Here is a 27,512-nt window from a genome sequence, read left to right as displayed (position 1 = left end):
GCGACCCCCTGTAGTGGCTCTCCCCCCAGCACCTCGTCCTCTAGAGGCTCTCCCCCCGCCCCCTCCTCCTCTAGGGGCACCTCTCCCTCGACCTCCCTGTGAGGAGTCATCGTCAAGTAGCCGAGGGGGAGGATTACGTGCTCGACCACTCCGACTAGGCAGGCCGACGACCTTGCGTAGGAAACCCACGCCGTCGGCCTTCCCCTTGCCCATGTTCCACGAACCTGCATTGAAAAGAAAAAAAGCAATTAGTAAATTAATGAAATGAAGGAAAAGGCATGATAATAAACACATTAATAAAAATGCATAAAAAGGCATATTCCTAAACTATAGAAAAAAATACTTGAAACGTACATCTGCTAGAACCCATATGAATCATCACTGTTGTAACCTCTTTCTCGGTCCGTCTCATCATCACTATCAATCATATCATCTTCGTTGTCCGACGGAGGTGGAGGCTCTTCCTCGTCATCAGCGTCTTCTTTTAACTTTTCTAGCATAAGTATGTCATTTTCATTGACAATGGTCTCACCATCATTCCGTGCGTCGTCGATGTTTGGGTCCACATCATCATCACCCAATGGCTAGCGTCATCGTTTCTAACCACATCATCATCATCATCATCATCATCAGGTTTCTCTTGATAGAACACTCCCTCGTATGTCATGGGGTTAATGTTGCAGTAATCGTCTTCATTCGGGTCTGGTAGCTTACCATGTGGCGACACCTTGAACACAACTTCCCAACCCTTTAGATACACTTTCTGGCATGGGTAAGGCAGATAATATACTTGTGTAGCTTGGGTAGCCGCAATGAAGAGATCGGCTCCGGCATAGACGGTTGATGGTTTAACTTCGACCAAACCAATGGAAGGCGTATGTTTTACCCCCTCCCGTGGATCGAACCATCGCATTTGAACACAGGCAGACTTAGGGTCTCACGCCCCTGGCGGAATTTAACCTCGTATATATTTTGTACCCTTCCGTAGTAGTCTACTTCATTTTGACCGGGGGTGTACACTCCAGTATTTATAGTTTTGGGATCGGGGCGGCTGTTTTGGTGCTCCTCTGTATGGAAGCGATACCCATTCACATCATACTTTTTACATGTCATGACGGCAGGGTCAAAACCCATGGAAACCCATCTCAATTCATCATCCATAGATATGTTCGGATCTTTTCCCTACAAGTATAATGGAAATTGTTGCGTGCATTAGTTCGGTTAACTAATAAATGTTGAAGTAGGTATTTAATAGGGGAGTGTGGAAAATTACTTTGTCCATGAACCAAGCAACAAAATTTTTACGTCCAGGGTTTCCATGACGGAGAAGAGTAAGTGCCTCCGCCTCAGTAGGAGGATTCACTCCCGTCCATTCCTCTTGAACGAAATCACTAAAAAAAGATAAGCGGTGTTAGACCGGGACTAAGTGAACATGAAACATGATGATGTGGAAGACATAAAGGAATGGTGTAGTGGTATTACCTCATCCACACTTCCTCAATTTCCTTGATGTTGTGCAAGATATAGAACATGAGGTCCTCCCACTCTTGTCGTGGCATGTTATAAGATTTCGAGGCCCCAACCCTCCCACCTTGCGCGTTGAATAGATCGAGCCTGGGTTGATACTTGGGCTCTTCTATATTGTATCGAGGCACCTTGTTATGCAGATGGGGAACGTGGTCTGGATAGTATGATGTCCTGAGGTCTGACACCTCCTCTACGATAACTGCCTCAGCTATGGAAGCTTCAATCTTAGCTTTGTTTCCACATTTCTGTCGGAGATGCTTGTTCTGCCTCTCAGGGCCGTACTGCCAGCGATTTTGCACAGGGCCCCCCAACAATACCTCGTTCGTGAGGTGCAGAATGAGATGTGTCATCGGAGTTAAGAAGCCTGGCGGAAAGATCTTCTCTAGCTTGACTATCAACTCCGGCGCCTTCTTATGCAATTTTTCAATCACCTCTTTACTTACTTCTTTAGCACAGAGCATGCAGAAGAAATGGCTAAGCTTGGCAAGCACTCGCCAGACATGCTCGGGGACATAGCCTCAAACCATCACCGGCATTATCCGCTCAATCCATACATGGTAGTCATGACTCTTCAGGCCGGTCACTTTGCCCGTTGAAAGATTGACTCCCTTACTTATATTCGATGCATAACCATCGGTGAACTTCAAAATTTGTTTCAGCCAGATAAGTACTTCTTTTTTTTCTGGCGGTTTAAGGACAAAGTCAGCATCTGGCTTGAACCAGTTTTTTCGACCGCCTGTGGGAGGCTTCATGTTCAGGCGTGGTCTATCACAAATTCTCTGTTGATCGGCTCTAGCTTTTACGTTATCCTTCGTCTTATCAGGAATGTTGAGGATCGTGTGGAAAAGGGACTCTGCCACATTCTTTTCGGTGTGCATCACATCAATATTGTAAGGAAGTTTGAGGTCCTTGAAATAGGGAAGCTGCGAGAAGGGGGTAATGTGCGTCCAGTTGTGCGTCTCACCATATCCCTCAAAGCCTTTGGCTTTGCCTTTGCCTTTGCCTTTGACTTTAGGCTTGAGAGCTTTTAGCTGAGCAAGAACATCTGCCCCCGAAAATGTTGGAATCTCGGTTACTTCATGAACAACCCGGCCTTTCGTGAAGTTCTTCTTGTCTTCCCTGTCTGGATGGTCTGGAGGGAGGAACTGTCGATGCTGGTCAAAGGCTACATACTTGCCACCCTTACTCAGCCAAATCATTCGCAGAGCCTGCATGCACACTGGGCATGGCATCTTACCACTTGTACACCATCCGCAGAATAGAGCATAGCCGGGAAAGTCATGCATGCAATAGTGCAACCAAACTTTCATCAAGAAATTTCTCTGCAGATCCTGGTCGTATGTCAACCTCGGAAAGTACCAAGAATGGTGCAAAGCATCCACAAGCGGCTGCATAAACACACCCAATTGCTTCCCCGGGTAGTCAGGCCCCGGAATGATGAGCAACAAGTACATGGTCTTCCGTTGCATTAGGGCACCGGGAGGAAGATTGAGCGGAATTACAAACACAGGCCAGCAGCTGTATGATTGGACGACATACCATATGGATTGAACCCATCACCTGATATGGCTATTCTGACATTCCCAGCCTCGGCTGCTTCCTCGGGGTATTCTTCATCGAATGACTTCCATGCTTCCCCTCCCGATGGATGTATGATTTTTTTGGATTGTACCTTATACCTTCCTTGTGCCACTTCATCATTTTGGCAGACTCCTTCGTGATGAAAAGGCGCTGTAGTCTTTTTATAAAATCAACATACCGAAGAACCTTAACGGGGATGGTTAGCTGCTTTTTCTCACCATCCTCACCGACCACCTCAATGTACCGAGACGAACCGCACTTCCTACAGTACTTGTCATCCGCATACTCGTGCCTAAACAAAAGGCAATTCTTCGGGCAAACATCTATTTTCTCATAATCCATAGAGAGTGCCTTCATGATTTTCTTTGTATCGTACATGCTTTTCGGCAGTTCATAACCCTCAGGGAGGCTGTTAGCCCATACTCCCAGGAATGCTTCGAAGCATTTCTGGCTACAGCCGTACTCAGCCTTGACTGCAATCAGTTGCGAGATGGCATCCAACTGAGATATTTTCGCACCCGCATAAAGAGGTTTGTTCGACGAGGCCAAGACCTCCAAGAAGGCCTTTGCAGTTGCCTCCGGCTCCTCCAGTTCATTCTCTGAAGGTGTCGCATTTTCCGTTTCTGCAACAATGACATCATCTAGCATGTCCCTGACCCCGTCGTCCTCATATCCATCGATGCGTTGTCGCATCACCTCCTCTCTACCACGGTCCTGCTCGGCTATGTTTATCAGCGGCATGTCAAAGTTTGGCATATATCTGTACGTGCGAAGGTGGTCACTCATGTCCATCTGATTTCTACGGTGGCGTCTGGCACATCTCGCACAGGGGCATGGTGGGGTAATTCTCATTGGGCGACGGAATATCTCCTTCAAATAGACATCGGTTTTCACAATCCACTCTGATGTTACTCGATTCCGACGGATAAAACCACTGTACATCCACTGATTATCTGCCATCCTCTGCTTTTTTGCAACCCACACAACATAATTAAGGATTCACTTAAATTAATCACATCAAATTTTTAGTTTCTACCGCGTTTAATCCACCTACATGTCTAATAGGTAAAGATGGGTCCTAATCCCACCCGAGGATGTGTAGATTGAGTACGTTCTCCATTCTACCCTGTTCCGAGACAAAATTTCGGCAGCACATCCCCGCTGTTCTCCAGATACACGTCTCGGCAAATAGCCGAGAGAATGTGCTCCGGAGAACAATGGGGAGGCGCCGCCGAAATCCTGTCTCGGAACGGGGTAGAACATGGAGAACATACCCAATCTACACATCCTCGGGCTATCCGTGGAAAACGCTGGACAATCTGAAAGAGTTGCAGTGATAAATCGGACGGGAGACCTAGGTTACGCGACTTGATGTGAAAATTTAATCTAGTGACATGGAGGAGATGGACTTGTAGCTCACCCTCGGCTGTAGAGGAAGTAGTCGAACAGCAGAGGGATGCTCAGGGAGACAACGCGTCGTACAACAGTCACTCTAATGAAATGCGACACCACAAAGCCTGCAAAATCCATCGCGAAAAAAAATTTAGAACATCACAACTCATAGAGCATGTTTAAAAAATATAAACATGCATTCATTTATTTTTGCATCATGTAAGCAAAATACACTATAATCATCATCATCTATTCGTCAGATATTCATCATCATCATCTATTCGTCATCATCATTGATTCATCTCATCGAACCAATTTTTTTGCAGGATATGCAATATATAGCATGTCATCGAACCACATATATAGCATCTCATCTATCCATCTATATATCATGATGTAATATCCACTCATCTATCAATCAACAACAATTTTATTTCTCAACTAACCCATCAACAGCATTTTTATATCTTATAATCCATCTATCTAACTATTTATATACCTAACTAATATATCCATCTAAACCCTAAACTAACTAAACCCTAAACTAACTAACTAATCTATAGCAGCAAGCACAGCAAGCAGCAACCAGCGGCAGCAACAAGCACAGCAAGCGGCAGCGGCGGCAACAAGCAGCAAGCAGCAGCGCAAGCAGCAAGCGGGGGCCTCACCGGCAAGGCAAAGGCAGGGCGGAGCGGCGACGGGGCGGAGAAGGGCGGCGACGAGCAGGGCAGTGGCATCGGGGACAGGGCGACCGAGGACGGGGACCGGCCGGCCCGGCGGCGATGACGGATTTTGGGCGGTGCGGCGGCGGTAGGGGAGGGGATGGGGGCGGCGCGATAGCGGTAGGGGAGGGGGATGGGGCGGCACGACGGCGGTAGGGGATGGGGATGGGGGCGGCGGTGGTGATGGGGCGGGGACGGGGCGGCGCGACGGCGGTAGGGGAAGGGATGGCGGGTGGCTGTGGTGTTGGGGCGGGGGCTGTCGGGACCCCGATCCTAGGCCACATCGATCTAGCATGTAACACATCATATCACTTTGCGGCCTCACGCACGGTATTCCCACGGGTGCCACCTTACCTGGCCCGGGACCGTTTGCGCCTTTTGGCTCACGTATATGATAGCGTCGCTAGCATCCATATGACAAAGAACCCGGGCCGACATGGCTAGTCGTGAACCCAAAGCGGCACAGACCTATGGAGACATGCATACATGAATCACATCGAACATGTCGGTCATCAACGAGTGATTCCGGGCTGTAGCACTGGGCTAACAGGACTCCGGGGATCCCGGGCTGTAGCAGGATAGGCAGGACTCTGGAAATCACCGCGTGACATTTCCCCGAAGGGACAGACATAGGGACGAAGTGAAACACATGCCGGCCAGTCAAGTGTCCTGAACAGTAGTGCTGGGCTAGCAGGACTCCGGTGATCCGGGCTATAGCGGACTACTATCGCTCAGAAGCACTAGACTACATTTCCCCATATGATAGGCTGCCAAGGATAAACAACTAGATAGTCGGATCCCACACATACCAAGCATTTCAATCATACACACAATATGCTCGATATGTGTGAATACAACATGGCATCACAACATAACTCTACAACTCAAGTATTTATTCATTAGGCTCCGAGGAGCGAGATATTACAAACATGGGTCTCATGACCCAACATACAGAGCATACAAGCAACAAGCACATGCGGAAGCTTAACTTGTCTGAGTACAGACAACTACAAATGAAAAAGGCTGAGAAGCCTGACTATCTACCAGATCCTGCCGAGGGCACAAGATCGTAGCTGAGGTATCAAGCTAAACGTCGAAGTCCACGCGGAACTACTAGCGAGACTGAAGTCTCTCTGCAAAACATAAATTAAGCAAACGTGAGTACAAAGGTACTCAGCAAGACTTACATCAGAACTAGCTACATATGCATCGGTATCAACAAAAGGGGGTGGTGGAGTTTAACTGCAGCAAGCCAGCTTTGACTCAGTGGCTAACCTGAACTACGATTGCAAGCAACTCTTTTGAGGTGGCGCACACGAGTCCACATATTCACCAATCAATACACCACTATGGATCCGCTCCCGTCTCCCTACGAGAAGGCCATCCATAGCACTCACACTTATCTTGCGAGTTTTAGAGTATCCACTTTCATTTGTCTATGAACTGTTATAGGCAACCCAGAAGTCCATTACCGCGGACACGGCTATTCGAATAGATCATTTATAACCCTGCAGGGGTGTACTTTGTCACACATGTTTCCACCACTTAGCGTCTGCACATGACATGTGCTCGGCAGACTTCAAGCGAAAGCCGACGTGGGTGTAGACCACGACCTGACTAACCACACAAGTCTCTAGTCCAGGTTTATCGCCTATTCGGGTTCCATCCGCGAGGAGATCCGGCCGGAGTTTCGCTCACAGCCCCAAACGATGTGTGCAGGGTTCCCGAGACACCAAACGGGCGCCCGGTACACCGTGCCACAGTGTATCTACCGCATCATAGCCCACCCCTAGGGTCAGCGCTACGCACGGCCGCCAACACATATCCTATAAACACCAGAAACTAATTGCAACTCCTGGACAGAGGACGAGAGGGGTTAGTAAGTCGAGCGGGGTCATATTTCAGGGCCCAACGTCTGGTAGTAGCTGTTTCATGGATCACAAACACAGAACTCAGTTCCTGAGGACGGTTTCAATGAGACAACCCACCATGTACTCCTACATGGCCTCTCACCGCTACCTTTACCAAAACGTGTTCACACACTTAGCTCACACACAATAGGACATGTTTACACACCTCCGATCCATCCCCGATGAATCAGACCTGACTCAACTCTAAGCAGTAGCAGGCATGACAAACAAGCATGAATGAGTAGGCACATCAGGGCTCAAACAACTCCTACTCATGCTAGTGGGTTTCATCTAATTACTGTGGCAATGACAGGTCATGCAGAGGATAAGGGGTTCAACTACCGCAACAAGTAACAGATGAATCGTTGTTGTCCTAATGCAGTAAAAGAGAGCAGGAGCGAGAGAGTGGGCTTGTATCGGAATGAACAAGGGGGTTGTGCTTGCCTGGCACTTCTGAAGATATCATTGGGTCTTCATCAGTGTCAACGATCACATCGTCGGTACAACGTCTATCGAGAGGGGACAAATACCGGCAACAGAGAAAGAAACACAATCAATGCAATGCACAATATGATGCATGATCATGACATGTCAATATGCTGTGGTTTGAGCTAATGCAACTAGTAACATGTTAAATGGAGTTGGTTTGAACACTAGGTTCAAATTCAAATTCAAACTATGAATTCAAATAGTGCATTATCATGTTTTTGACTAAACAGTGAGGTTAAGTTTCTCAAATATGCATGAAAATGGTACAGATGGATTCCTTGAATTTTTCTGATAATTTTTCATATATAAATTATTTCATTTGGAGTTACGGTTGAATTTCTATGATTTTTGGAAGTTTTAACTATTTTCTGGAATTTCTAAATCATTTCAAAATAAGAAAAACCAGAAAAGCATTTACTACGTCAGCATGACGTCGGTGTGACGTCAGCAAGTCAACAGGGTGCGTCCGGGTCAAACCTGACCAGTGGGACCCACTGGTCAGTGACTAATTAACTAACTTAAGTTAATTAGAGCCTGGGCCCGCATGTCAATGTCTAATTTACTTAACTAAGTTAATTAGGACTAACTAAATCTAACACTAATTAAAAAGGGGCCTGGCCCACACGTCAGTCAACCAGGGGATGTCAAACCCCTGGTCAACGGGTTCAAACCCGCCGAACTTGGTCCACGGCTCGACGCCGGCGAAGCCCGAGACGGCGGAGGGCTCGGGATTTGCCCACGGTCGATGGTTTGGCGCGCCGTTTGCAGCTACGGATTGCTGGCACACGCGCGCATCCATTCCAGCAAGCAGCGGTAGCTGGGATGGCCGGAGCTGACGCAGTCGAGCTCGGCTACGGCGGCCGGAGTTCGGACGTCGACCGTTCCAACGTCGCAGGGCACGAGAAGAGCGGCGGATGGTTGCTCTGGTCCCGTGGTGACGCGCTGAGCGCGGTGACGCGCTGAGCGCGGTGACGCGCTCAGTTTCGAGCTCCAGTGGGCGTGGCCACGGCGGTGAGGAGCTCAGGCGGCAGCGCGATTTGGTCGGCAAGGGGGCGACGGCTACAGGGCGTAACGAGCTCGGGGGAGAGGGGTTTTCGACGCGGGAGCTCACAGTGAGGTCGAAGCGGAGCTCAGCTGGCTCGGGGACGACCGGGAGGCGACGAATTCGTCGATGGAGTCCGGCGGCCGTGCTCGGGGAAGACGACTTGTGGCGGCGATGTGGGGCTCCCGCGGTGGCGTGGCTTGGGGTGGAAGAAAGAGGGGGTCGAGGCGGAGCTCTCGAGCATGTTGGATGGGCTAGGGAGGTACGGTGGTCGCGGCTACGGCCAACGGCGGCGATGGGCGTGTTCGGTGGCGTCGTGGGGAGAGAGCAGAGGAGGGAGAGGAGGGGAGAGTGAGCTATGAGAGAGGGGAAGGACCAGGAGGCTCGGGCGTTTCCAAACGCGACGGATCGGAGTGGGAGGAAGCAGGAGGTGGAAGCAGGAGGTGGCTTCGCCTCCTGTGCGCGCGCCACGCCGTCGTCCTCCTGGCAAAGGAAGGAGACGACTGGCGCCTGGCTCTGGTGGGCTGGGCCGTGCTGGGCCAAGTGGGCACCAGGTAAGCCACAGGTAACCTCTCTCTCTCTCCTATTTCTATTTTTGTTCTGTTTTTCTATTTTTGCTATTATGTTTTGATTTAGTTCAAGACCAAACCATTTTCAAAATTCATAAAAATAATTGTGTGAATTAAATGGATTTATCCAAATCCACACAACAATTTTCAGAATTATTGAACATATATTTATTATATAATAAATATAGATCCAATTCAAATATTTATTGGATTAAATCAAAGGCCCAAAATAAATATCTCTGAGATTCCAAAAATATTGTTTTAGGTTTTACCTCTTGCCAATATTTTCAAAGACTAAGAGGAACATTTTCTTGGACTTCTTTGAAAAGATTTTAATGTTAATTATTTTTGAAGTGATTTATGAGGGTTTCAACTAACCTCAATTCAACTTTCAGAATTTAGACATGATGCATGATGCTCACTCAGGTAAATAGCTACAAGCAAATTCTAGGGCTGTGACAACTCACCCCCACTAACAAAAATCTCGTCCCGAGATTCAAGACGTGAGGTAAGAAGACAGAGGGGCACAACTAACACGGTCTTCACGATCCAAGTTGCATCTCATAAGGTTGTTGATCCGATCACCATCATTGTCTTGATGTCTTGCTCTGAGAACTCCAACCAACATGACAACGAGAGGGAAGGGAAAACTCTAGAAGGATCGATCTTCTCGAAGATCAAACAACTCAGGATCAACTCATGGAGTGATACATAGAAACATCTCGCGAACTGAGAGGCAAAACTTGCATCAGGAGCGATAGAAGAAATAATTTGACGAGGGTTTCAAAGTAGCGAGGGAAATTGCCATGATTCTAAAACAGGGCACCTCGGGGAAGGTGACTCGAGGAACTATTCCCTTAAGTGGCAAAAAGAATTACTTTTGATTCAAAGATCGTTGAAACTCTTCATACCAGCTTAAGGCAATTTACAATCAATCTTTTGAAGGAGTTTGAAAGAATGACATACTCGGACTAGAATGGATGATGTGGACTACCTTGTTGAAGACAACGCAATGGATGATTTTTGCTTATCATCAGAAATGGATGAGACCCATGGTAAGTCCACTTTTGAAGATGACCATGAACAACAACTACTGAGGTGCAAGCTGGGAACAAAATGCAAATGTTGGGAATGATTCTAGTAACTGGGGAGAAGGTTCACCGGCAAAGGTGATTCCACCAATCGGATGGCTATCGAACAACTGAGAGAACGGAGGCACATCCCAGTTAACGACAACAACAGAACCTAGTGCCTGAGCATGCTCTCAAGAACTTGAGCATTTCCATACTCATCAAGGTCTTACCAACATCCATGTCAAGGATCCTGGCAACACAACATGCTACCATGATGAATGGTGATGGATAATGCAGATGCAAAGGAAGATAACACTTTCTCAGATTTCACCTTAGCGAAGCCAAGGAAACAAAATCTGGATGATCGACCGAGAGACATTTAGCACTCTGCTTCTAATGTTCTCCTTGATGCGCTAGGATAGCTCATTTATTGATATGGTTTGGTATCTAGGACATCAAGTAAGAGGTCGGACTTCGGGAGCACAAGAATCCGTAAGGATTAACTACGGAGGTAAATCCTACGAAATCCTCATGGGAAGGTGGCCAACTTTCTTCAATCGAGATACTACAGTAATAGGTCTTCCGGCTGGATGTGTTGGCCACGACATCCACTTTACCGGTTATCGAGAGACCAATATTATAGTTCTTGGAAAATGCTCCAACCATCATATCTGCCTGAGATTCAGATCTGGTTGGTGACAGGATATTCCAGACTCATCGAGTCTAGAAAGGAAAATGAAGGTTTGCAACACAAATCGACGAGATGACATTGCGAGATTCTCGGGGGAATGAACTACGGTAGTAAGCTCCAAAACATGAGCCGGTTCTGCTACAAGCATGTGAACACGTTGTCCTAGACAAGCATGGTCACCTGGTAGTCTTAAAATGAAACACTACCGAGTTCAGGGGGAACCATCAACGAGGATATCGAAGTCCTTGCGTAGGTCTAACCCTTAAGAAGAAACTTCTTCTCCTTGAACAAATCAATCAGTGGCTTGGTGTGCTAGGGATACGTATAGAATGTAGATGATCAGTCTATCAGACCATAGAATACTTCACACATGCATGACTGACTTGGGATGATTCCAGAGGAAGCAAAAACAAACTTTCTCGAATTCACGGCGGCAACTTACATCAGATGCACATGAATTAGAGGAAGTCACATCTTTCAACCGGACATATGCTTCATGATCGGGACATGAGGGCAATGCTTATAAAGTTTCCAACACTAGCTGGATGTTCAACACAATCATGGAGGAGACAAAATGCCGCTGATGGGATCAACAACAATTCATCGTAATTTCCATATCACTGGACTTCCACCACTATGTGAACAATGTGATAGTATTGGTCAGACCAAAGATATAATGGTGTATGCTCAAGGGACAACCGTAAGTAAGACAACATTACGAACATCGTTGGTTCTGATTTGATTTGACGATAGCCCACACTCAAATCAAGATTTGGACAAGATAATAGATCCAACAACTGATCACGAGGACCAATTGGTGAAGATATCATCTTTCTTCAACACACACTCACACAAGGATATCCCTTAGGGATGAACTAAGTCGGACAAGTTTTCATCTTCCAACTCTCCAGGTTGTTGTTAAGCTTAACCAACTAGCTCAGGGGTATCCAACACAGATTCTTGGAGAAAAATGGTTTATTGAAAAACTAACTTGATCACGAACTCAACATAACGGTCAGGTGACAACCTGGTAACACTTCCGAGAAGATATTCGAAAAATCACGAACCACCGGTATGTTATTAAGCTCGAGAACAATCTTGCTTTTCAGGGCAAGACGATATGATCAAAGAGTGAGGGATTGGCACAATCCTAACCCATTGATCAAAGTGTGCACCAAAAATATGGACTAGGTAGCACGATCAATCTTAGAATGATGATTTGATAACCAACACGCTAAGAATGAGAATAGTGTCCATTAACTACCAAGCAACACAGTTGCTAGGAGTATTGATTTCACACATCACGACTCACGTGCCGGCATTCCGGTTACAATAACACGGGAACCGAGGAATGAACAATGATGGTAAGAAGTATCACTGCGTCAAGAATTCATGAGAGAGGTGCAATTCTCACGACGCTCTTGACATAAAGTGGGCAATACTTCAGGGTAGAACAGAACAAAAGCTGGATTGGCATTTTGATCTGCGGAATACAACCACTTTGACCCGATCCCAGAAATGGATGAGGTACTGGAGTTTGTTTCTCCTAGTCATTCCGAATAGAATGGCTTGATGGACCACAGAAGTAAAAGGCACTGATGAACATGAATGCACGACTACTTCTGACTATCAAGTGATAGACGAAGGTCGGAATATAACTGAAGGGGGGAACAACTCAAGGAACATATAACTTTCATGGATCACAAACACAGAACTCAGTTCCTGAGGACGGTTTCAATGAGACAACCCACCATGTACTCCTACATGGCCTCTCACCGCTACCTTTACCAAAACGTGTTCACACACTTAGCTCACACACAATAGGACATGTTTACACACCTCCGATCCATCCCCGTTGAATCAGACCTGACTCAACTCTAAGCAGTAGCAGGCATGACAAACAAGCATGAATGAGTAGGCACATCAGGGCTCAAACAACTCCTACTCATGCTAGTGGGTTTCATCTAATTACTGTGGCAATGACAGGTCATGCAGAGGATAAGGGGTTCAACTACCGCAACAAGTAACAGATGAATCGTTGTTGTCCTAATGCAGTAAAAGAGAGCAGGAGCGAGAGAGTGGGCTTGTATCGGAATGAACAAGGGGGTTGTGCTTGCCTGGCACTTCTGAAGATATCATTGGGTCTTCATCAGTGTCAACGATCACATCGTCGGTACAACGTCTATCGAGAGGGGACAAATACCGGCAACAGAGAAAGAAACACAATCAATGCAATGCACAATATGATGCATGATCATGACATGTCAATATGCTGTGGTTTGAGCTAATGCAACTAGTAGCATGTTAAATGGATTTGGTTTGAACACTAGGTTCAAATTCAAATTCAAACTATGAATTCAAATAGTGCATTATCATGTTTTTGACTAAACAGTGAGTTTAAGTTGCTCAAACATGCATGAAAATGGTACAGATGGATTCCTTGTATTTTTCTGATAATTTTTCATATATAAATTATTTCATTTGGAGTTACGGTTGAATTTCTATGATTTTTAGAAGTTTTAACTATTTTCTGGAATTTCTAAATCATTTCAAAATAAGAAAAACCAGAAAAGCATTTACTACGTCAACATGACGTCGGTGTGACGTCAGCAAGTCAACAGGGTGCGTCCGGGTCAAACCTGACCAGTGGGACCCACTGGTCAGTGACTAATTAACTAACTTAAGTTAATTAGAGCCTGGGCCCGCATGTCAATGTCTAATTTACTTAACTAAGTTAATTAGGACTAACTAAATCTAACACTAATTAAAAAGGGGCCTGGCCCACACGTCAGTCAACCAGGGGAGGTCAAACCCCTGGTCAACGGGTTCAAACCCGCCGGACTTGGTCCACGGCTCGACGCCGGCGAAGCCCGAGACGGCGGAGGGCTCGGGATTTGCCCACGGTCGATGGTTTGGCGCGCCGTTTGCGGCTACAGATTGCTGGCACACGCGCGCATCCATTCCAGCAAGCAGCGGTAGCTGGGATGGCCGGAGCTGACGCCGACGAGCTCGGCTACGGCGGCCGGAGTTCGGACGTCGACCGTTCCGACGTTGCAGGGCACGAGAAGAGCGGCGGATGGTTGCTCCGGTCCCGTGGTGACGCGCTGAGCGCGGTGACACGCTCAGTTTCAAGCTCCAGTGGGCGTGGCCACAGCGGTGAGGAGCTCAGGCGGCGGCGTGATTTGGTCGGCAAGGGGGCGACGGCTACAGGGCGTAACGAGCTCGGGGGAGAGGGGTTTTCGACGCAGGAGCTCACAGTGAGGTCGAAGCGGAGCTCAGCTGGCTCGGGGACGACCGGGAGGCGACGAATTCGTCGATGGAGTCCGGCGGCCGTGCTCGGGGAAGACGACTTGTGGCGGCGATGTGGGGCTCCCGCGGTGGTGTGGCTTGGGGTGGAAGAAAGAGGGGGTTGAGGCGGAGCTCTCGAGCATGTTGGATGGGCTAGGGAGGTACGGTGGTCGCGGCTACGGCCAACGGCGACGATGGGCGTGTTCGGTGGCGTCGTGGGGAGAGAGCAGAGGAGGGAGAGGAGGGGAGAGTGAGCTGTGAGAGAGGGGAAGGACCAGGGGGCTCGGGCGTTTCCAAACGCGACGGATCGGAGTGGGAGGAAGCAGGAGGTGGCTTTGCCTCCTGTGCGTGCGCCACACCGTCGTCCTCCTGGCAAAGGAAGGAGACGACTGGCGCCTGGCTCTGGTGGGCTGGGCCGTGCTGGGCCAAGTGGGCACCAGGTAAGCCACAGGTAACCTCTCTCTCTCCTATTTCTATTTTTGTTCTGTTTTTCTATTTTTGCTATTATGTTTTGATTTAGTTCAAGACCAAACCATTTTCAAAATTCATATAAATAATTGTGTGAACTAAATGGATTTATCCAAATCCACACAACAATTTTCAGAATTATTGAACATATATTTATTATATAATAAATATAGATCCAATTCAAATATTTATTGGATTAAATCAAAGGCCCAAAATAAATATCTCTGAGATTCCAAAAAATATTGTTTTAGGTTTTACCTCTTGCCAATATTTTCAGAGACTAAGACGAACATTTTCTTGGACTTCTTTGAAAAGATTTTAATGTTAATTATTTTTGAAGTGATTTATGAGGGTTTCAACTAACCTCAATTCAACTTTCAGAATTTAGACATGATGCATGATGCTCACTCAGGTAAATAGCTACAAGCAAATTCTAGGGCTGTGACAGGGGCGGGGCGGCGCCGGAGTTGGGGGAGGGGATAGGGGTGGCGCGGGCAGTGGGGGGCGGCGTGGCGGCGGTGGGGGATGGGGGCGGGGGCGGGGCAGTTGGGGGAGGGGGCGGCGTGGCGGCGCGGGTGGGGATCGGGGTCGGGCGGGGGGGGGGGAGGCGGTTCGGGGAGGAAGAATGAGTGGAGGGGGTGCTGCAGCTGTGGATAAGGTCAGCCTATGCCGACGGCCTAGCCGTCGGCATAGATGGATATGCCACGTGTCAATCTATGCCGACGGCCAGGCCGTCGGCATAGGTACTTTGCATATTTTTTTTACGACATATTTTTTCATTTTTTATTACGGCATATTTGTGAGCTCCGGTATTCATTAGACTTGTGCTAAGAAAATGGACAATTACGGCTATTTCCCCCCTCCGAGACATGGCCCGGTGTATAGCACATGTGCCCACGTCGTGCGTGAGGGGGGGGGGCACGCCCCGGAGACGCGTCCCGCCTCTTCGGACATGCCACCACACCACCCCGCATGTATGAGGGCCCGGTGCGACGCTCCGGTGGCATTGCTACCCCCCAGTGCCCCCGTCCCGCCTAACCCTGTAGCGTTTGATCACGGGATCTACCCCTTTGACTTTGCACGGACGGGCTTTAACCAGTGGACCTCCCCACCCGGTTGTGTTAGGTCAGCCCATAGGAACACTTTGGAGCAACATCCGGGCCAGACACACAGCAAGATCCCCTCCGTGTAGACCCCACGCGTCCGTTTCCCCCCTCCAGGTGCCGGCGGCAGCGCCGTCCGTGAGGGGGGCACACCCCGGACACGTGTGCCGGGCGTTTGCAACCACGACAACACTTCCAGACTTGTGAGAGGCTGCCGGCGCAAGATTTGGCGGCATGCTAGCCCCCGGAGGCCGCCGGCCACAGCCGTAGACGCGCGAAGGGCAATCCGCGTAGAGGGAATTTTTCGGATACTTCTCCATCACCAAAAATTATGAAAAAATACCATCGTTCCTATAGCACATGTGCCCACGTCGTGCAAAAAAACTCATGATTTTATCCCGCTCCGAGTATTTAGTAATATTGACGCCGCATCGTTACCGCAGAACATCTACTACCGTGTCATCGCCGTCCGTGAGGGGGGCCACGCACCGGAGACGAGTCCCGCCTCTTCGGACATGCCACCACACCACCCTGCATGTATGAGGGCCCGGTGCGACGCTCCGGTGGCATTGCTACCCCCCAGTGCCCCCGTCCCGCCTAACCCTGTAGCGTTTGACCACGGGATCTACCCCTTTGACTTTGCACGGACGGGCTTTGACCAGTGGATCTCCCCACCCGGTTGTGTTAGGTTAGCCCATAGGAACACTTTGGAGCAACATCCGGGCCAGACCCACAGCAAGATCCCCTCCGTGTAGACCCCACGCGTCCTTTTTCCCCCTACAGGTGCCGGCGGCAGCGCCGTCCGTGAGGGGGGCACACCCCGGACACGCGTGCCGGGCGTTTGCAACCGCGACAACACTTCCAGACTTGTGAGAGGCTGCCGGCGCAAGATTTGGCGGCATGCTAGCCCCCGGAGGCCGCCGGCCACAGCCGTAGACGCGCGAAGGGCAATCCGCGTAGAGGGGATTTTTCGGATACTTCTCCATCACCAAAAATTATGAAAAAATACCATCGTTCCTATAGCACATGTGCCCACGTCGTGCAAAAAAACTCATGATTTTATCCCGCTCCGAGTATTTAGTAATATTGACGCCGCATCGTTACCGCAGAACGTCTACTACCGTGTCATCGCCGTCCGTGAGGGGGGCCACGCACCGGAGACGCGTCCCGCCTCTTCGGACATGCCACCACACCACCCCGCATGTATGAGGGCCCGGTGCGACGCTCCGGTGGCATTGCCACCCCCCAGTGCCCCCGTCCCGCCTAACCCTGTAGCGTTTGACCACGGGATCTACCCCTTTGACTTTGCACGGACGGGCTTTGACCAGTGGACCTCCCCACCCGGTTGTGTTAGGTCAGGCCATAGGAACACTTTGGAGCAACATCCGGGCCAGACCCACAGCAAGATCCCCTCCGTGTAGACCCCACGCGTCCGTTTCCCCCCTCCAGGTGCCGGCGGCAGCGTCGTCCGTGAGGGGGGCACACCCCGGACACGCGTGCCGGGCGTTTGCAACCGCGACAACACTTCCAGACTTGTGAGAGGCTGCCGGCACAAGATTTGGCGGCATGCTAGCCCCCGGAGGCCGCCGGCCACAGCCGTAGACGCGCGAAGGGCAATCCGCGTAGAGGGAATTTTTCGGATACTTCTCCATCACCAAAAATTATGAAAAAATACCATCGTTCCTATAGCACATGTGCCCACGTCGTGCAAAAAAACTCATGATTTTATCCCGCTACGATTATTTAGTAATATTGACGCCGCATCGTTACCGCAGAACGTCTACTACCGTGTCATCGCCGTCCGTGAGGGGTCCACGCACCGGAGACGCGTCCCGCCTCTTCGGACATGCCACCACACCACCCCGCATGTATGAGGGCCCGGTGCGACGCTCCGGTGGCATTGCTACCCCCCAAGTGCCCCCGTCCCGCCTAACCCTGTAGCGTTTGACCACGGGATCTACCCCTTTGACTTTGCACGGACGGGCTTTGACCAGCGGACCTCCCCACCCGGTTGTGTTAGGTCAGCCCATAGGAACACTTTGGAGCAACATCCAGGCCAGACCCACAGCAAGATCCCCTCCGTGTAGACCCCACGCGTCCGTTTCCCCCCTCCAGGTGCCGGCGGCAGCGCCGTCCGTGAGGGGGGCACACCCCGGAGCCCCAAGACGGGCGTCTACGCATGCATGAACACTTTCACATATGCATCGGGACGTGTGCGATATTTCGGTGACATACTACACCCCGAATCCCCACCAACCAGAATTCCTTCCGTGTCGACCGTTTCCCCCCTCCGTGACACGGCGATAGCGACGTTCGTAATGGGGGGCAATCGATATACCATCGGGTATGTTTTTTTAGATAAGGCATAATTATCTTATGCAAAAGCAAAAACTAAAATAAAGTAAAAATAACAAAACAAAGTAAAAAGTAAAAAAATAAAATAAAATACACGTATGCCGACGGCAAGGCCGTCGGCATATATGTGCACACACGCAGATTGTCCCACGGATCGATGACGTGGCGTGGCACACAGATCGATGACGTGGCGAAGGGGCCTATGCCGACGGCTATGCCGTAGGCATATCTCTGCCACAGATAAAATAAAAAATGAAGTAAAGTAAACATATGCCGACAGCGAGGCCGTCGGCATATCTGTGCACACACGGATCGATGACGTGGTGTGGCACACGGATCGTTGACGTGGCAGAGGGGCCTATGCCGACGGCTGTGCCGTAGGCATACCTCTGCCACAGATATGCCGACGGCAGCAGTTACCGCCCGTCGGCGTAGGATAAACGCCGTCAAGTGGTCAGCACTGACCGGGGAGGTGGGCCCGGGATATGCCGACGGCCTGTCCTATGCCGACGGGCCCCGTAGGCGTATCTCGGCCTCTCGGGAGGTCCCGACGGCCTCGTCTATGCCGACGGCCCCGTCGGCATAGATTGATGTATGCCGACGGCTTTTCTACGCCTACGGCCCATCCTCGGCCGTCGGCATAGGTGCGTCGATGCCGACGGGGGCCGTCGGCATAGATTCGGCCGTCGACAAACGTAGTTTTTCTGGTAGTGACTGCTTTGGCGAGAGATGTCTTGCCCAACCCACCAAATCCAACAATAGAGCTCCATGGTCCTTAAGTGGTCCTTGGACCTCTCATCACAATCACAGAGCTTCTCAGTCAAGTCATCTCTTACGTGATCTATCCCAACGAGCTCATTGACATCTTTGTACACCGCCTTCAAGCGAGGGTCAATGGCATCACCACTACCATTGGCGTGCGCCTCAATCATATACCTTTGGCGCAACTCGCCCAACTCCTTGGCGAGCCGCTGTGCTTCTTCAATGGCGTCAGAGATCTGATGAAGAGCCTTACCCTTGGTAAAAAGTTTGGTGGTCTTTCTCAGGAACTTCTTGATTCTGTTCCTCATGTTGGTGGAGCCACCGTCATGGCCGTCCTCCTCCCCGCGCACGATGAAAGCGTCGACGGCGTCCTCCATGTTGTACGAGAGGTCCCTCACTTTGCCCGCCCAGATGAGGACCTGTTCGTCGGACTGCTCCGGTGGCTTGGCGCCTATCTTGCGTAGAACGGCGTGCATCATCTCCAACTCTGTGATCAGAGACTTGACACCTTTCTTCACGCGTTTCTCCAGGTTGTACTCGTCCACGAGTAGGCTCCCGAGCTTGTTGATCAAGGGGATCAAAGCCCCCGACGCGACATCCATGGCTTGGATGAGGAAGGGTGTGTTTTCTTGCTGTGATGGAGGAATTGGGGGTGCTAATGCTAGATCTGGAGAAAGATGGTGGTGATAATGCTAGAGTTGGGGTTCCAGCTAGAGATCTATGGTGGTGGTCCAGCGGTCCATAAGTGTTGTCTTGCTGTTGGGCTGTCGCTTTCTAGTGACAACTCCATCTTTGCATACGATGCTTTGTTAAAGTGTAATAATATACTAATAAACAGTAATATGGTTTATTATAGTCCAGCATGACAACTTATTGATTGTATAAAAAAATAGTTTTTAATACAATACAATCGTAAGTGCTCACATACACACATATACTCAACCCTATAAACGCATGCACACACACTATCCTATAAGCACCTCCGAGATACTAAGCCGGCATACCATTTTGATATTGACGAATTCGCCATATACGCCTTTGTAACGACGGGAACGTCTACTCTCACTGAACACAAGTCGCTGAAAGGCCTGAAATAAATCCAGAAAAATGCAACCACAAGTGTTAAGTGTAGGACTTGAACCCTGGTGTTTTTTTTAACTGACTTAAACCTTGGTGTTGGTTCCATCATAAAAAATCTAACCATCTGAGCTACGCTCAGTTTGTGACAATAGGGGCATTGAGCACATCCACCTTCTCCTCCAGGTGGGCGATGATTTGAAGGGCAGAAGCAAAGGGCCCTCGAGGTACTCTCAGCAATCTTCTTTTCCATCTCCATGTCTTAACCAATGGCTGAAAGAGCAAGACTTGGTCACAACTAATTATGCAAATTGCTTTATCCAATTTCTAGTGAAAGCGTTGCCCCCCTCTCGGGCGACACGGAAGGCTTCAACCGCCGTCGCCGAGACCTCCCCCTGTGACCCACCTTCCCCTCTGTCGCTGCCGGTGGTCGGCGCCGGGCAAAGCCTGTGCATGTGATGGCGGCGCCAGAGGGCATCTCCTTCCTCTCCCTGATCCATGCGCGGCACCAGTGCCCAGATCCGTGGGGTGTGCCCCCTCACCCCAATGGCGCAGCGACTCCCAACGTCGGCGGGCTTGCGGCGGTGTGCGCAGGCGCCCAGATCCATGGGTTCTGCTCTCCCGGCAGGCTTAGGTGTTGGCGTGGGCCGCGCGGTAGTGGATCGCAACGCGCTGGTCATCGTGGAGGAATCTGAACATGGGGCGGCCACCCGAGTAGGCGTGGCGGCGGTGTCCTTGGCCGGTGGTGCTCGTGGGTGGTGGATGAACGGCGTCTTGACTGCATGGGCGGTGAGTTGCCGGTGGATCTCCTCCTCGCTGCATCTTCTATCCGGTTGCACCTGGTAGCTTGCATCCTCGGCCGTCGGTCCCGTGAGTTGGCGGGAGTTGGTAGAGGTGGCTTCGGAGCAAAGGAAACTCTAGATGGCCCGAAAGGGATTGACAACCCCTTTAACACGTTGGGTTGAGGGTATTTGTTATTTGTGTGCAGGTGTTGTTTACGTAGTGTTGCGTGGTTCTCCTACTGGTTCGATAACCTTGGTCTCATCACTGAAGGAACTACCTACCGTTGTTGTGCTGCTTCATTCCTTCCTCTTTGGGGAAATGCCGACATAGATCAAGCCAACATCAGAGGACCGCAAGGGGCTTCACCGAGTTCTTCCTCGCGGCCGGATACCGCCACCTCCCACGGGGATCTCCAACGATATTCCGCGTTGAGGAGGTCATCCAAAACGGGGTGCTGGTTGCTATCCTTGCCCACTTCACCAACCCCTTCGACGCCTTCTACCTCCTCGGCCGCATGTTTTGGTGTGCCTGCGAGTTCATCGCCTTCACCACCCACAACATCTTCACGAAGTACAGCAACATCTTCCCCACCGCGTTGTGCATGCACACTCTGCCGTACCCCATCAACAACACCCCGGAGGAGCAGTGAAGGGCGCCCGGAGGAGCGAGGTGGAGGATGAGCGAGGTGGAGAAGGCGTCGACTATGGTTTAGAACCCTCTATCTTTTTTTCTTTTTTTGAATCTATGTTATGTTATTAAGTTGTAATCGAACTATATGATCGTGCTCTGGGCTTGTTGGCCTTATCTATGTTATGTTACTAAGTTTTCTATCTATTCTATTATTAAGTTCTTGCTAGTTTGTACTTTTTTGAATTATTGATTGTTTTTTGAGAGATCTCGCTTTGTTCATGAGCACCTAGTGCATGCATAGCTACACAAGCCACCACCACGTCGTGGAAGCCACATAGAATTAAGATATGTAGCCACCTAGTGCATGCAACCAAAAATAATAATAAAACATTGTTCAATTTATTTGTCGTAGCAAAACGGGTGCAGATGTGAGTGGATCGAAAAGGATCAAACGATGTTCTAAATCAGGGAGACATGCATCGGCGCATGCAGACCGTGACCGTCGTTGCGTCCGTGGCGGCTGGCGTGCACGAAAGCGGCTCGGTCCGCACGCATCGGTGCATGCAGGCAGGCTAGCTGCATGCATGTATAGCAGGCTAGCTGGATACATTGTGCATGCATTGCATGCTTCTGTCGTGGCGGCACGTGCAGGCGTTTCATGCAACGGCCCAATAGTCCAACGAAACCACGGCCCAACGGGCGACACAGTCCAGCGTGGCCCCACTCATCAAAGTTAACAGTCAAACCATTGACCCGACGGCAACATCCAGTTTGCCCATTTGTGAGGGTTTCAACCAAGGGAGTAGGGAAAAGTGAGCAAAAGTTAAGTGCGTGGGAATGAATGAGTACAACTAATGAACCAGGGGCACAGATATAACCAACGCAAATTGGAGTTTCGGTCTAAACAATGTGTGTTTCTTGGTTATAGTTCTCCTCACAAAGGGTACAAGTGTCTTCATGTTTCCTCTAACCGCGTCTACATCTCACATAATGTGGTGTTTGATGAGAATGTTTTTCCTTTTTCCGCACTTCCGGTCACCTACACCACTCCCACTTCACCTGAGAAATCTGTTTTACCTTTGCCTGGTCAATTTGTTGATGGTGCATATACCCCTTTGTTGCTACCTAACCATGGTGCAGGTACTGGGCGCGGAGCACACCTTGAGCTTTTGGATGAGCAGCCACCTGCGTCCTCACGGATGTCCGCCGAGCCCACTCGCGACGCCCCTCCGTCACCTGACGCCCCTACAGTTATGGTAGAAATAGCGGCGCTCACAGGTGGTGGATGGACGACGTCTTGACTGCGTGGCCACTGAGTTGCCTATGGATCTCCTCCTCACTGCGTCTTCTATCCCGCTCCACTTGATGGCTTGTGGCCTCGGCTGTCGGCCCCGGTGCGTTGGCGGGAGTTGGTAGAAGGGCCTTCAGACCGGAGTAAACCTGGATGGCCCGCTAGTCCCGACGGCGGCGAAGACCTCGGTTGCTGCTTTCCTTCTTGCAGGCGCCGTCGAGGTCCTCCCCTCAACTCTGATCCCATGCTCGGGTGAAGACCAAAAATCCCCTTGGATTTGGCGGCGACACAAATTGTGTCGTGTCCTTCTTGGAGGTGCCGCCTGGGGCGTTCGGTTGCTCGGTTAGAGGACTTGCTGGTGCAGGGAATGCGACCAATGATAGCATGTGGTGTTCTCTAAGGTGGAGCGGCGTGGCATGTGACGCGTCAACAACGGCGGGTCTCGGCGGCAATGGGGCAGCGGGTCTCGGTGATGGCCGTGTCCTGTTGGATGCGGTAGGATGGTGGCGCTGTGTGGCATCGTGGTGGCATCGACGACAGTTGGGCCTGGCAAGCATGTGTATTCATCTCTCATAAAGATGGGACGATGGATGATGGCGGCGGCGGATTCTTCAGTGTAGGCATGTGGTGTGTGCTGAGGGTCTGCTGCACCGGTTGGTACTCTCGTTTCGGTCACGAAGCGTGGGAGACCACCGGATTAGATGGTGTGTGTGGATCTGCCAAGGCACTCCATGAGACTTGTACGTAGGTGTAGCGACGTAGATCGTCAGGAAGGTGTCTTTGGGTTAATCCATGTATCTACTTTGTCGGATTCTGTTGAATAATTAATAAAGGTGGATGTGTGCATCGTTTGATGTAGAGGCCATGGTAATCCTTCTTTTCGATTTTTGTTTCTTAATGTCCAGTTTCTCAAAAGAGACCTAGCGTTGTTCAAAGTTGTATTGTGATCAGCCCAACCAATCGTACTACTGCATGTTAGGTGCCTGCACGATGACAACATACATGATATGGCCACAGTTGATAGTGGAAGAATTGGTATGCATGCTACATAAAGTCTTTCTAATTTCTAGAGTAAACTAAAATTAACAAAATGTCTGAAACAACATCAGCGTGACTTGCGCATGCCATCTACTATCTTTTAAGACTTGACTAAAAGTTATACTGGCTGATCATCCTACGTTAGTCATACGTGCTTGCTGCTTGGAGGGCGACATGACCGTGCTCACATCTAAGCAAGTTGGATGAATTAGTTACCTACGGTCATACTCTAGATCTTCCTAAATTATCCCAAGAGACAAATGTTTAAATAAATAATTTTTGCCAACGAATCAACCTGAGACCAGTCTTATCTTCTCTAATTATGCAAATACAGCACATAATTACTAAAGAACTGGAAAAAACTGGAACCCGACACAGCAGCCACACAAGTTGTGGCCAGATATGAAATTATATTGCACGCCATCCTATACTTTGACATCTAGCGAGGACATGTACCAAATGACACCCAACTTAATTAATCTAGCGAGTCCACAATTTAGATACAGTAATATGTGCGTCAGGCCGGTGGCAGGTTACTGTTCTTGATTCAATCGATCATACTTAACGTTTAGTGTGCAATTGGCTGCACTTCATAGAGAGTGGTATGAACTAACTAAGCGGAGTCTTTGGACTATCTACCGACCAACGGATAAAAGAGCGAGACCTCGTCATAACCAAGAGGGGTTGTACTTTTTAAGGTGCAATTTGTCAGAAGAGCACTAGAGTTGTTCAAAATAGATTATCTAGTTAGGCCTACTTTTAAAAGGATAGGAGTAACAGCTAAGCAAAAACTTTGCACTATCTCATCACAAACAAGACCAGGTGTGGTTTTTAAATTGAAATTTCTTGGAACAGGCCTAGAGTTGTCCCCCCCCCCCCCCCCCCCCCCCCCCGCGCGCGCGAAAAAAATACTACCAAATACCCAACACGGGCAGCCTGTTCAAAGTTTTCATCGGCTAGGGACGATAGTACACATTTCAGTTCCTTATGGTGTTCTCCTAGAAATATCATATGGTTGTGTTAGGTTCTATTTTGCAATGATAGTTACTTTCGTTATGTGAAATCACTGTTCTATTATTGGTTACGTATGGTATAATCATATTCCGGGTCTTATTGAAATTATCCCTACATGCATATGTTTAAATAACTCGTTCATACAGATAAACGAATGTTAGAGCGGCCTTCCCTCATCCAATTATGCAATGATCATGAGATCGTTGTGCCTTGTAAGAAGTTAGATTGTGAGATACCAGCCACACCCTACCATATGTCCAATGATAGATAAGGTATGAAATCATAAGTGTGTGTCATGATGTCGTTTTAACATCTAGCGAGGAGGACTAATGCTTGTTACACCATCTGGCACCCAACTTAATTTGTGGCTCATGGTTTACATAGTAGTACACGCTAGGCTAGTCATGGTTTGTGGCAGGTTGTTGTTCTTGATTGGATCGATCATATTAATTGTCTTGTTGTGCAATGGGCTGTTAAACTCTATTTATACCTGGCTTCTATACATGTCTTGCATATTACATTGTACACTTCGTGTACCAGAACAACAGCGGGACAAGACGAGGCTGCCGCCGCCGCCATGATGCCAGCATCTCCTCACCAGGAAAGCTTGTGGGTTGTGTGCATCATGGTATGCAGAAGCCGGGCATTCTTTAGATGCGGTTGTATCACCTTGATAAATCAATTTAATGAAATGTCCTTTATCGAGAAAAAAGCCAGTGCCTCCGTCCCCGGCGAGCTCGCCAAGCACACCCGTCTGTGGGAGCACCAAGGTCACCTCTCTTAGCCTGTTCTTCTCTTCTCAGACAGTCCCTGTCTCCTGGTTAGTGCTTTCTCGTGGTGTTTGAATCCATGGACCATGGTACGCTGCATATAAGAATTCTTGGAGTGTTGTACTAGAATTCAGGAACAATTATTTCATCATGCATGATTTGCTAATAATAATTCAGTACAGACGGTACAGCCTAGAGGACTGACATCCATGTGTCTATGTACGTGTTTGTGTTGCACCTGATTGACACTTGTACCTACACTTGAACAGCTGATCATCACTTACTATTTTTATGACGTTTTCCTTTTTTTTCCTGCCCTGATTTCTTCTAGCTCGATATAGATTGGACGCTCAGTGTTACATACTAAACATCACAGCAACATACCAGACTAGCTAGCTAGCAGCTCCATGAAACAGTATTTTGTATATGCTCTGCTCGACATATCAGCTGGATTTAACTTCTTAACTTTGTAAACTGGATCAATTTGTTAATAATATAACTCAGTACAGTCAGTAGAGCCTAGATGACTGACGCTCATGTGTTTATGTGCATTTTTGTGTTGTGACTGATTGACACTTGTACCTAGCTAGCAGACTATGTTTACAGCAGACTACTCTGTCTTACTTACTGAATTTTGTGAACAGCTGATCGTCACTCATGGGACGTAGGTATATATCTTTCATATGAAGTTTCCTGTTTGCTAAACGACGTGAGGTGTTCGTCGCATCGGTCTTTCAATCTATCCCCCTTAATATTCAGTTCCGACGAACGCTAGCGGGCAATCGTTGGGAAGAATGACTCCATCTAGTTAGGAGATTGATGGAAGTCCAGCTTTCACAACAACCCGATGAATTACGCTGGAAACTGACTAAGTCTGGAGTTTTTACGGTTAAATCAATGTATATTGATGTTATCAATTCAAACTCCATTCCTACGTCCAAGCATGATTGGGATGTCAAAGTTCCTTTGAAAATAAAAGTGTTTATGTGGTTTGTCCATAAACAAGTTATTTTGACTAAGGATAACCTCATAAAGCGTAATTGGACAGGACCTACTAGGTGTAGTTTCTGTGATCGGGATGAGACTATCAAACATCTCTTTTTTGATTGCCCGTTAGCCAAGGTACTTTGGCAGACGGTCCACATTGGTTTTAGTATTAATCCACCGAATTCTGTTTACGCGTTATTTGAGACTTGGCTTACTGGGATTGAGCCTAACTTAGCGAGACATATTCGGGTTGGAGTGTGTGCTTTGCTGTGGACCATCTGGACTTGCAGAAATGATTTGGTTTTTAACAGAATATCATGTATACATTTTTTGCAGGTCATATTCCGAACTACGGCACTGATCCGTTCGTGGTCGCTGCTCACCCAGCTCGGGATATTTTCAATCGGTTTGGATGGCGGTCATGTAATAGGATAGGCATTTAGATTTGCTATCTTTTTTAGCCAGCCGGTTGTGGCGTCTTTTCATGGCTAGTTGGAGTTTCTAGCCCTTTTTGGCTCTACGTGAGCTGTCGGTGCTTTTTTATTATTTGTGGAGACCTTTGAAACCATGTTCACACTACTTTATTTGGTTAGTAAGATGGCCGTATGCATCTTTCTGATGCAGAGGCCGGGGAATCACCCCTTTTCCAAAAAAATGAAGTTTCCTCTTATTTCTGCCGTGATTTCTTCTAGCTCGATATAGATTACAGTCACATATATAGCAGACCAGCATGCGTCAACCATGTCAAATTGATAACCACTGTCATGCATGTGTCAACCTGCTTCCCGGGCATGTCAAGCAACAGCAATTCAATGCTGCAGTTTCCGTCCAAACTCTGAATCTTGATGTGAGGCTAGTGTTCTGCTAGTCAAGGGTGTTGGTGACTAGTAATAAGACGATATATTCATTGGCTCTTCCTAATGATATGGTAGTAGTATTGGACCATTGGG

The 27,512-nt window shown here is 48.9% G+C and overlaps 1 pseudogene; it reads right to left on the bottom strand.

The window, feature by feature from the left end:
- LOC123061898 (disease resistance protein RGA5-like) overlaps positions 1 to 19,574 on the bottom strand; it is a 29,700-nt pseudogene extending 10,126 nt beyond the window's left edge.
- Between the last annotated feature and the right edge of the window lie 7,938 nt (positions 19,575 to 27,512).

The sequence above is a fragment of the Triticum aestivum genome, chromosome 1A (genome assembly GCF_018294505.1).
Source record: "Triticum aestivum cultivar Chinese Spring chromosome 1A, IWGSC CS RefSeq v2.1, whole genome shotgun sequence".
Lineage (NCBI taxonomy): Eukaryota > Viridiplantae > Streptophyta > Magnoliopsida > Poales > Poaceae > Triticum > Triticum aestivum.
This window is presented reverse-complemented; position numbering and strand designations above follow the sequence as displayed.